Source organism: Homalodisca vitripennis, chromosome X (genome assembly GCF_021130785.1).
Source record: "Homalodisca vitripennis isolate AUS2020 chromosome X, UT_GWSS_2.1, whole genome shotgun sequence".
NCBI classification, from domain to species: domain Eukaryota; kingdom Metazoa; phylum Arthropoda; class Insecta; order Hemiptera; family Cicadellidae; genus Homalodisca; species Homalodisca vitripennis.
Window position 1 is genome coordinate 25365267 of NC_060215.1, and position 13393 is coordinate 25378659.

General features: G+C 36.1%; 1 protein-coding gene across 11 annotated transcripts in view; it reads right to left on the reverse strand.

The window, feature by feature from the left end:
• Positions 1–13393, reverse strand: part of LOC124368806 (nuclear factor 1 X-type-like) — a 551559-nt gene that overhangs the window by 209242 nt on the left and 328924 nt on the right. The gene's annotated exons all lie outside the window — the stretch shown is intronic.

The window sequence follows — 13393 nt, forward strand, 5'->3', positions numbered from 1 at the left end:
TCCCTTTACGTCTGCCTCTCTCTAATTCTTCTCTCATCACGTATACTTACCTTATCAATATATTCTTACGCTAACACTCTTTTGCTATCATATTTTGCAGCCAGTATGAGTGATCATATTTTCAAAGGAGAGTTGTTCACTGTACAGTCAAATGGCCTACAAGTCAAGTACAACCTTTCAAGATATGATCAGTCTTTCCGCATTACCTATTCTGCTTCTTTTTTCACAACGAATGTACATTACGCTTCAAGTCCACACTGTCTTACTTTAATCTATAATTAGTAATGTGAGTAGTATACGCGTTGAGAAAAAGAACCGGGAAGAATAAGGGAGACAGCAATGAAAGAAGACATTGATCGCGTAGAAGGTAATCTTTCGGATGTAAACTATTGTAATTTACTCGGAGTACATCTTATTTTATAGCATTATCGTCATATACGAGTAAGGATGTACGAGTATTGGGGAATGTACACACGATCGGAAGTGGGTGATAGGGAAAGGGTAAAGTAGAGACGGCAAGGAAGGGACACCTTGACATTCAGACTAATTGACTGCTCACTGCACACCTCAGCGCATATAGTATTATAAATACATGTAACCGAGAAGGCTACTCGTAAATACTACCTGGAAGCACAAGAACATAAAAGGTGAGACGAGAGTGAGGTACGGGTACGAGATACCGGTACGAGAAAGAGGTTCCTCACAGACCACTTAACTATACGCACATCAACACTCATATAGCATTAAGCGTGACTAAGAGCATTGATGATTTTAATGGTAAATATTGCTATAGGCAGATTTTATTTTTTTTATTTACCTTTAGGATCTTTTTGAATCTCTTAAAAATAATACAAATAATATTTTATTTTAATTTATAGCTCAAATTTGACATCTAATAAAAAAACAAATACTACTTGTACTGAAAACCCCGTTTTAGAGACAATTTTTCTACTTACGATGTTTTAAATTATAACAGAAGCAGTTGATAGGTTCTAACCTACACCAAAAGTTTAACGACTACGTACTGTCCACCTGTAAGGACTGGTTACAACTAAACATTTCCTTTATTTACGATATGACCTGATGTATGTATAGAGTTATCACGTTTTACAAGGTTTTCTATGTGTTGCAATAGGGTACGGAGACGTTCATGGTCTAGTATAATGAGTCACTGCAGCGTACAGTACGTTGACGGGGACTTGGGGGGTCGGGGGGTCTCGAGGGGGAGGCCAACCATGTGAGAGTGGACGGGGAATGGAGCGGCGCCAAAGCGTGCAGCGTTCATTGCACTGTTCCCTCTTAATTCCCCTTTACCCCACCCAATACACCACAACGGACCTCCAATAACGGCGTAAAAAACGGCGGGAGCACTCGACTGCGGCCTGCATAACGAACTAAATATTTAGCGCGCGGTTTTATGGTCTATTCTGTGTAGATAATCGGGTACTTAGGGGTTGATGGGTGCTTCTTGACAGCCTCCCCTTTCCAGAGGATAAATTGTCCTTGTGTGCAAGTCTGGCCGGGACACTGAGGCATACCTTCCTGGTGTCGGAACCGTGCATTACTAGGACGGATTTCCATGTAGACAGTGTTTGCAGAAATCTATATATTGAAACAACTTTCCAAATATTGCCCAGCCCGGGTGCTGATGACGGCATATTATGGAGTAATCTACCCACACCTCTCCTACGGATTGGTTTAGTGGGGAGGTTGCAAACATAAACTTTTCCAAATTGTTTTCACTTAAAAAAAGCAGTCAGAATAATTGCAAAGTTGCAATGGAGAGAGTCGTGTAGGCCAGCATTCAAAAATTTGTATGTGTCGACTCTTCCCTGCCTCTATATTTTGGAAGTGTATCTCTTTTTTAAGTACAAATGCGATCATTTAAGAGGTAGTAATGTACACTCTTATGAAACCAGAGGCAGGGACAATTACCGCACTGCGAGGCACTGGACGGTAGTTCATGAACGCTTGCCTTCACAGGTAGGCGCTCAATTTGTCAAAAGACTGACAAATTCCATATAAAGTGCAAATATACCCAAGGCATATCAAGCTCGTCTGAAATCAGCTTAATCCGTGCAGCATTTTATAATACAGACGAGTTTTTATCACACGATTGGGAGTCCTCTGAATTGGCTGACTGACACTGGTGCTAGAAGTGGACAAATTCGAATGAACGAGATTATGAATGGAAACTATTGTATGTATGAATGAGTGTAATTGTCGTAAATGAATGGTAAATTTTAGTTGACATATAAAACTGGCAACTGCAATACAATGTTGTACATTGTTTACGCAATAAAATATTTATTATTATTATTACAGCGACTGTGGAGGTAAGCTACAACTTCTCGTATCGCGTATCGATGTTGCTTATCCGGAGATATCAACATGACTTCATCACTCTTAAAATCTGAGGCAATCATCTATGTTGACCAAGATTTCTCATTTTCATCAGCGTTTGAAACTAGTTAGGATTTGAAATCTTTTTTTATTTTTAGCGATTAAATAACTCGATTCAGAACTGTTAAGCTGGATACTTTTTTAGGATGTGAACCCGCTTTCCAGAACATATATGAGACGGTTTATTTTACTTCACATGAAAACCTGCCATTTAAATTTGCACCATGCTAAGCCAGAGGTTTAATCCTAATTTCTTTTGCATGAATTTTCTTATTAAATCGCTCGCTTTCCAACCATAAACGTTCTACACATAACGTAGCTATGGTGGGAAGGATTGGTTTTATAGGAATATTGAGTTTAACACCATTTAACCTTCTGCTTCAAATCTGACGCTACCACAGACTGGACTCCTGGAATCTGAAAAATCTAGGCAGACAGTCCAGACGGATTCCTGGAGTCCAGTCTGTGGTAGCGTCAGATTTTAGACGTTGCGCAAAGCGAAAGGTGAAATGGAGTTGAACTCAACATTCGGATAAAGTTCCCGTTTTGATGATTGAGAGATCCTTAGTTCCAAGTATCCTTGAGTATGTGATCACTCTCTGGAACAGAGACTTGGATTACACGTGTGTAACAATCGGAGCCTAGTATATAAATCAGGCCTGGACGTTAGCGGAGTTGACAGTATCATACCTGTGTTCTCGAAAGGAACTTCATCTTCCTCCTCTGTCTCTCATCCCTCTCTGGCCATACTGTGGCTGGTTCTTTTTCTATCATACTCTCGACCATTTCAATGCACCGATAACAAATATTTTATAAGACCATATATTCTTTCCAGAACTCATTGTCTATTACAGTGTCTATTACGCAGCGTCATTACGAACGTAATATGTAGAATATAAAAAACTATAAAATATTCCTAGACGGGATGCTATATAAGTACAACAATAAGGTAAGTCCCACATTTATTCTACAAAGTGAAAACGTTTAGACTTGTTCATTGGTCTATGACGAAACATAACATTATTTCAATTTTCAATTTGAAAACGGTCATGACAATATGTAAGATTTCAAATCCTTCCTCCTTCAACACATTCAGTCCAGTATTGCAGTTTTGAATCTCGTTTAGCAAAACTAACAAATTGCGTGCACTATAATGGAAAACTAATCGAAGAACTAGAGTGCGCCCTGCATAGTTTAATTGCATACACAAATTTACGTGGATTCCGAGCCACTTAGTCTATTATATTATCCAGTTCAGGTTGAATTGATCGCACTTTTTTTAGTTCCAAACAGAGTTATAAGAGTAACAGTGTAAGTCACCCCTGAATTATTACCATCATTGCTGGAGATTGTATCCTCAATACACCACACTGCCTCAATACACCACACTGCCACAATACACCACACTGCCTCAATACACCACACTGCCACAATACACCACACTGCCACAATACACCACACTGCCTCAATACACCACACTGCCACAATACACCACACTGCCACAATACACCACACTGACGCAAATGTTAGACAACATTAACACTGTTACCAAGGAAAGGGACGAACAAAAATTATTTCCAAAGGATAAAAACAGGTAAAAAGAGGAAAGTTAAGCTAGAGTGAAATCTAAACTTGGTGATGTTGCTTGATTAGTTCACGATATCGATTCTTAGAAATCATTAATTTCCAGGACGTGGAACTTTTATGGACCCCAATATCCTATCGCCAAGACAGGCCAGTGCAGCATCTGTAGCTGTAGAGTTCATCTTATTCCATGCGAAGAACATTCCCCCAAGGAAATGTATATTTTAATAGAAGTTGTAAAAAATACCAAATATGGTAATATTTTATCATGGGAATTTATTAGATAAAACCTGATTAACTACTGAGTCAAAATACAGAAAATTGATCAAGTTTCATGAACATCTTGAACATTACTTGATCCAGGCTGATCGGTTGAGAGCATAGTTTTTAAATTTCTGGTAGTATTTGGTATTTTATTATTAGTACTGATTGTTGATTTTTATGTTCAAACCTGAGATAAAAGGAATAAATACCACATAGGGAGGATATAGAGGTGAGACATACAACACAAATGTAAGGTTAATATACCCATCAGTGTGTGACTCAAACAATAGTTTTTACTGTATCTGATTTTGATCCGTTTAGCGTTTCGAATTGTTCTAACCGTTCTTGGCCGTTAATTTGCGAAGGGTGGGCGATTACTCAATTACTTTTCTTCTGCTTCCTTTTCCTCCCTTTAGCTCAATTGGACCATTAATTTCTCTCATGGGCGTAGAACGGTCATCGCACACTACAGGTATAACATTAGTCACCCTCAACGATAAAAAAACAATAGGTTAAAACAAAGGTGAATTTATTTGATTCGCAGGAACACCAAAAATAATTTTTAAAGCTTATTCGAATTTTTATTTTACCAGAAACCCAAAGTCCAACAACTAGTTAAAATTTCAGTGTATAATGTCAAATCTAACATCCTATCAGTCCTACGTAATTTACAGGTATTTGGACGTTAAGAGGGAAGTCCTCATGTGTGCATCCAAATAATTAATATAATAATTAGGAATGGTAGTAGTAAACGTTACCTTTCTGCAGTGTAACCAGATACGGTCTACTCACCTGAAAAAGAAAACAGAATCTCGTTAGTAAACAAGTTAATGGGATTAACAAATTTACAGACGAAAACTATTGAACCAAACACTCTGAAAAATTATAAATTTAATTTTTACTCAAGATTCCATACCATAACTTATTTCAATTCGTGTAAACTACATATTCTTTCGCACGCAATAAACCGTTGGGTTATATTTGCTTGATATACATAATACTAGAAGATAATAAAGAATATTCACTGGCTAAATAGGACTTTGCCGATTTTGTACGTAATTTATATATGTATTATAACGAAATTATAAACCAAGTGTATTATCAAAAGCTTACTTTTTTGGTTTTCCTTCCCGTATATGTTCTATACTCTTCTGTTTAAGTTAAACGGATGTTTTATAATTAATTGGAGGAGAAAAAAAAATAATTATGAAAACCGACTTTAGAGTATATGCAGCATTTATTTGTGACTGTTATTTTGACACCCGAATTTAGTATTTTCAGTTTTTCCTTATAATTTAAATAAAACACTATAATTTAATAACACTTCATTCTATGGTAACTCGATTCTTAATTCAAAAGTATGAGAAAAAGCTATAAAAGAACATTCACATTTTTATTCTATTATGTAATGATATATATACCATAACTATATATAATCACAAATATGTGTGTACATATATATATATATATATATATACACACAAATTTAATGAATATATATATATATATATATATATATATATATATATATAATTATTTTATTCCTTTGTATAAAAACCAAAATACTTTCCAATATGAAAACCAAAATTAAATACCCGAAAACAAAAAGTGCTTACGACATCGTCAAATTAAAAAGAATCCAAAAGGTGCCATGCCAAAGGTGGCAACAATTTGTACTATTTGCAATAACTTAATACTATGTACTTCTAACCACAACATCGCGGTCATATTTATCTGACAGTACAGCGCAGCGGTAGGAATAAACTAACCGAAGGTTTACTAGATCATTTAATACATTTCCCATTGTTAAGTGGAACTAAACGCGACGTTTCTAAATTTGCGATCTGATCCCATCCTCCGGCGTGTAACTATAAAATGAAAACATATAGACTACAAACTAGGTTAAAGTGGACCACAGTAATTCGTTGTGACTTGCCGAGTCAGAATTCAAAACTAGCCTTCAGTATATGAACTAATAGGCATACGTAACTATTAGAATTAATATAAACCGAACTAAAGAACACGGGTCAAAATATTTCTGCCGCAACAATCAAGCAGTGCTGGATTTACCGATAGAGCAATAGGGCTCCCCTATGGGCCGTAAATGTCAAAGTTTTTATGGCTAATATCTTGAGTATTCACAAATGGTATTCTCATAGCTGTATTATTCAAAAAATGTATTTTGTTCTATAGTGCTTCAAATTCAATAAAAACTTGTTTCATAAGAATTACTTAATTTACTTAATTTTCTCGCCTTTTGGTATAACAATTTTTACAAAACAAACATTGTACTAATTTTAATAAGAGGCCGCTAATTTGTTGGAGCATAGGGGGCCAAGAAATTTAATTCCACTATTGAAACCAACCAACCAACTAGTGGTCCTATTAAAATTTAACTAGCCAGAAAATCCGTATATTAAACAACATTGATACAGTTTACGATGGAAGTTGGGTTGAGTTCTTAGTTCTTAAAGTTATGTGACCGGAGTACTAAATACAATAACTACAATATGCAATGCCGGTTGTTGCAATAAACGGCATTATGTGAACAAGCCAAACATTACGCGCTGGGAAAAAGCTGAGGAAAATAAAATCGCGGGAGTGAGTCCCGAATGTAAAATCTCGGAGAATGGATTCATGAGGGAGGGATGTGAGAGTTTGACACAGTTTTGGGTGAGTGGTCGATATGGGGGTAACAATGAAATGCGTATTGAATATAATATCAGGGTGACTGGTCTAAATATTGACAGACTATGGAGCGGGGTCTGCAGCCAGCGATCCGCGAAGGGTCGGCTAGGCGCCGGGCTCCCCACGCGTCCCTACTCTTCATATCACTACTATCAGATGTGGAACTTTATACCACTTAATTATGTAAGAATATTATATCCGTGTTGTTATATTTATGTTTAGTTGAAATTAAAATAGATGTACTGAGGGCATAGTTCTTTTAACCAAGTTATAGAATGTATTACCAATGTATTTTAATTCAGTTTGAGTTCAACAATTTAAATTAAATACTGAAATTTATTCCGGAAAAATACGGATTTAACAAACAAGATTATTATGGAATATAATCTAACTACATTAACAAGTCACATGTTTAGATAAACAAAACAATGGACAAGGGAAGGTCTGATAACAGTCCGGTCTTCTCTGATAAGGGTTTGATGATCAGATCATTGCGGTAATATTGAAAGTTTCTATTTATCGTTATTACCAAGTTGCGTGGTTAGATAAACTAAACAATAGGCAAGGAAAGGTCTGATAACAGTCCGGTCTTCTCTGATAAGGATTTGATGAGCAGATCATTGCGGTAATATTGAAAGTTTCTATTTATCATTACCAAGTTGCGTGGTTAGATAAACTAAACAATAGGCAAAGAAAGGTCTGATAACAGTCCGGTCTTCTCTGATAAGGATTTGATGAGCAGATCATTGCGGTAATATTGAAAGTTTCTATTTATCATTACCAAGTTGCGTGGTTAGATAAACTAAACAATAGGCAAGGAAAGGTCTGATAACAGTCCGGTCTTCTCTGATAAGGGTTTGATGATCAGATCATTGCGGCAATATTGAAAGTTTCTATTTATAATTAACAAGTAACGTGGTTAGATAAACTAAACTATGGACAAGGGAAGGTCTGATAACAGTCCGGTCTTCTCTGATAAGGGTTTAATGAGCAGATCATTGCGGCAATATTGAAAGTTTGTATTTATCATTAACAAGTAACGTGGTTAGATAAAATAAACAATGGACAAGGAAAGGTCTGATAATAGTCCGGTCTTCTCTGATAAGGACTTGATGAGCAGATCATTGCGGCAATATTGAAAGTTTCTATTTATCATTAACAAGTAACGTGGTTAGATAAACTAAACAATGGACAAGGAAAGGTCTGATAATAGTCCGGTCTTCTCTGATAAGGACTTGATGAGCAGATCATTGCGGTAATATTGAAAGTTTCTATTTATCATTAACAAGTTGCGTGGTTAGATAAACTAAACAATAGGCAAGGAAAGGTCTGATAACATTCCGGTTTTCTCTGATAAGGGTTTGATGATCGGATCATTGCGGCAATATTGAAAGTTTATATTTATCATTAACAAGTTGCGTGGTTAGATAAACTAAACAATAGGCAAGGAAAGGTCTGATAACAGTCCGGTCTTCTCTGATAAGGGTTTGATGAGCAGATCATTGCGGTAATATTGAAAGTTTCTATTTATCATTAACAAGTTGCGTGGTTAGATAAACTAAACAATAGGCAAGGAAAGGTCTGATAACAGTCCGGTCTTCTCTGATAAGGGTTTGATGATCAGATCATTGCGGTAATATTGAAAGTTTCTATTTATCATTACCAAGTTGCGTGGTTAGATAAACTAAAAAATAGGCAAGGAAAGGTCTGATAACAGTCCGGTCTTCTCTGATAAGGATTTGATGAGCAGATCATTGCGGTAATATTGAAAGTGTCTATTTATCACTAACAAGTTGCGTGGTTAGATAAACTAAACAATAGGCAAGGAAAGATCTGATAACAGTGCATTAAAATTAAAGAATTGTTATAAAGGGGACGAATTTAGTTTGCAAATAAGAAAAAGAAAGACTTCAGTTAAGAATATGTTAGAATAATCTATTGTGTATAATATCTATCTGTTCAGTTTGAATAAGTAGCCAACCAATTAGTTATATTATTGGAAAATGAATTTAAGTTTTTTATTTTCTTTGGAATTTGATTAAATAAATGTGGACCCATGTAGGAAAATGAACGCCTGAAAGATACTCTATTAACTTTAGGTTTTTGGATAAAATCTCTTTGCAAAATTTGATTAATGAGCAACGAAATGTTCTTACCGAACAAAGGGCTATTTGTATTTACTCACATCCCAAAATAATATACTGAGAAGGATATTATACAACAAACATACTTCCTTTAGTTACAACATACTCACACCGTTACAGTTTTGCTAGTCCTCACTCTATTTTATTTTTAGTGAAACTTGTCAATGGTTTTTACACGTTTCTATGAATTAAAATAAGGTTTTTTGCCAAATATGGAAAAACCTGAAATATGGATGCTGAATGTTACCTCAATTATTTTTCAATTAATGTCAATGAGCTGCCATTTTGTACTGGGTTGGTATAGAAAGCTCTAGTTTCCACTGCTCTTATTCTTTTATTAAGACCTTTTAATTTTCCTTTTTATTTGTCTTTACATTTAACATTTTGAGCCCCCCCCTCAAAAAATCCCATTTTGGGGAAATGGCCTAAGTTGTAACAGTGACTAAAAAGTTCACTTCTATTTCGTAGAAAGGTGTCCCAAGTTCCATCCCTCCTTCTTCATCCATAAAAAACTAAACAGAATGTACCCATACTATTAACTCACACTATATAAAAAGTAGGAATTCAAAGCCCCGCTAACCAATTGCAAATCTGTTAAGATATTTGAAAGTTTCACTGATGACGTGAAAATCTTATTGTTATAAGTCGTTAACAATGTAGAAAAATGTTTAAATAGTTTTGGATATTTATCTGTCCATATTAAAACGTTAAGATTTGGGGCATTTAACGAAATTTGACGGAACTCTGAACTCAGACACGACAGAATTCCGCACCAAATGATCAGAAGACGCTATTGACCTTGAAATTGAACTTCTGACAAATAGCAGCCTAATACAGAAAGCAGCCGAGGAAGGAAAGAATCAGCGATGACTTAGAGGCCATTAGGCCCTAAATTTATGTGTACATTTAGGTATTTTGTTAAGTTAAACTAATAAAAAGGTATGTAATAATTCCAATACTTCCCAGCATCCTTGTGTACTGCTTTTCATGTATTTCTCGTAAAAAATTACTAATGTTTTCAAAATTCTGAAAAAAGGATTGGTCATATCGTTTTTCAGCCACCTAGATATATCAAGTCGAGCAAAGCAAACCTACAATTGATACAATAAACATAAAACTCGTAAAACTTACAATGAATTTTAATTGAGGGTCTTCATATCATTATTCTATTTTGTAATATTGCTTTACTTCGGGACATATATCGTACCTGGTGTGATGATAAATATTTGGGTGTTTAAGATGTTGTTTGTTAACTAAGATAACAAATACGTTATAACTTGTTTGAGTAACAACTATTTGAATAAATAGGGACTAACTCCTTGTTAAATATCAAGGTATTATTTGTCTTCCTAATCTACATTTGTTATGTATCAGCAAAACGATATATCGATCTTCACTCGCCGAACGCGGCAAACTGTGGGCTTCTGTGCCTGAAACAATCTCAAGCCAAATTTTAATGATTGCCGTAGGTCTGACAGAAAATGTATGGTAGTTTCTCAAAATTGGTTGCATGATATACAATTGAAATCGATTTAACAGCGATATTTTTCAACTAGTTATTTAATTGAATACTCGTGTTTGTAGAAAACTCTTAAATATGATGGGAACATAATTAACCTTTTTATAGATAAGAACATATTTATCATCACGTACTTATCCCTAACGCACGTTATCACTTGTTATAGTGAAATTTATATTTTAATAGTAATCTGCTGACAAATTACCAAAAACATCATATGGAAAAAGTTTACTATGCTTATGTAGTTTTTCTACGTCATTTAAAAAACGCTTCAGACTTGAACTACTGCAGAAATATGTAAACACGATCGGCAATGATTAGAACGTTAATGGCCATTGTGTGATTGGAAAGAGATTACAAAAAACAAATTGTCACTTAGGAAAAATTTGTAAACGACGATTTCTTCTCAAAGAACCGATATCCTCTATAAACCACTAATGGTTGTGAGAAGTTAATATTAATTAAGTAAATATGTTTTTCTTGTTTCAGACTACTTTTATCTTACCAAGGCCGAGATTACAGCACATCGGGACTTCTACCAAGACTATAGGACCTACAGACGAAAAGACCATAGGATTGAGGCATGGACCGCAAGGCTGACACCGGGGCCAACACTATAGGACCTCAGGATTTAGGCCAAGACCATAGGACCACAGGACCAAGGATAGGACCACGAAACCACAAACACGAAGCCGAAATCATGGAACCTCAGGTCGGAGGCCAAGAGAACAAGACCATAGGACTTTAGGACTGAGGCAAGGACCGTAAAGCCGGGGCCAGGGCCAAGACTATAGGACCTCAGGATTGAGGTCAAGGCCATAGGGCTACAGGTCTGAGGCCAAGACCGTAGGACTGAGGCCAATACCTTAGGACCTCAGGACCAACGATAAGACCACAAAACCGCAAACCCGAAGCCGGAATCATGGGACCTCAGGACGGAGGCTAAGAGAACAAGAGCGCAGTTCCAAGACAAGCTCCGCAGGCTTGAAGAATCGAGACCAAGAACACAGAATCGAAGGACCGGAATCCGGACCAAGACTTGTACATTACTGGGCTGTTTAACTGATTGACACTCAGTCGTTTATCATGAGCACGGCGGTCGGTTCGGCGGACGGCTCAAGGCTCGAACCTTGGGACACCTGTAAATTGCTCAACTCCACCTCATAGTTGAAACATTCATCACAGATACAAACAAGTCAGTTACATGGTGGACAGTTACAGCTTACTTTATATAGTACTTCACTAAAGTCACTAACAACGGTTGGCGCCACTTCCAGCACCATAATCTTAAATGCTCATAACACCTATGTTTCTTAAAATTAAAGTTAATTCTGTTTAAAAAATTAACCCCCTTTTAAGATCCAAAAATATCCTTTTTGTACATTCCTAACAGCAGAAATCGAAACCAGGTTTAAACAGTACATATATTAAGAAATGGTCTTTCAGTTAAGTAGTATTTTAGTGTACCACGTAATATGGATTTATAAGATAAATTATTATAAATATTAGTACTGGTTTAAAAATAGTATCCATCTTCCAAGAATCTCATTTCAAACAGTTAACCATGTATGTCGACATCGGTACGTTATTCGAATAAATAAACATTTACATAGTATCCGTTTAACAATAATTTTTGAATACAAATTGCAACTAACTGAACGTAACTATAAACTTGGTGGAGAATCCGCTCACTAATTTCATTATTCATAGAGATTACGTAAAGCCGCATCATTACGCACAACTTACGAAATTACTTAGTGCAAACAGAATTACGAAACGTCGGCCTAGCCACTGTGCCTGAGCAATGCCGCGCCACGGCCAGATTCTTAACAGACAATTAAACTTAGTCCGCATAATCCATCCAAAAGACAACAACAGATTTTAATTATTGCAATTATCTGTGCCGTGGGGTGGGGTGGGGCTGGTGGATGGGGGTGGCGGGGTTCCGGGTTGTGATTTAATAGAGGAAGGGTTCTGATCCTGCAGAGGATATTTCACAGATACTGTGCACAAACCTGACATTTATATTATTAGCTTTGCGTATATTTGAGTTGCCACATTTATAGTGGAGCTGTAACATGGGCTCTGCCAACATCGCCTCCCCCCCCCGCTCTTTATCATACGCCTCAGTATCACGCTCGGGCCTACTATCAGCGGCAGAGGCCTCCATGTTAGCAGTGTTGAGTACACATCAACATACATAGATTAAAACGGGATCATTCTTCGACTACAACATTTAAAATCCCACAAGTATCTCGTAAACTTTCGGATCTATCATAAGAAGATGTGGTTGGGAAACTCAATAGACCATATTTTTTATTTGCAAAATTAAATTAATATTGGAAAATGTGTTGTAATTCACTAGTGGTATTAAATGAGAGATCTATTTGACCAGTTGATAGAAAAGATATTTAAGATCAATCCTTAATCTTAAAACAATAAGATGAACAATAATTAATCGATGAATTTAAATTCATTGTAACCACATAGATTTTAAGTTAGTACATGTATTACTCGTTTTTTCAATAACGCTGGCGTTTAATAATCTTCTAGAAAAAGATTCACAATCTGAAGAAAACAATATTCTTTGTCCTTGATGCGTATGTCATAATATTAAAATGTTCCCCTACTGAAACCGAAGTGTGGTTCAATTTCGTAAAGTCATCTAAAACACATTGTTCATAGCTGACAACTGCTTGGTCACATCGTAACTCGGTAAGATATAAGCCCTCCACGATGTCAATAGAGGGCAATCCTAGACTAGAGTATCGGAATTTATAATGTACAACGC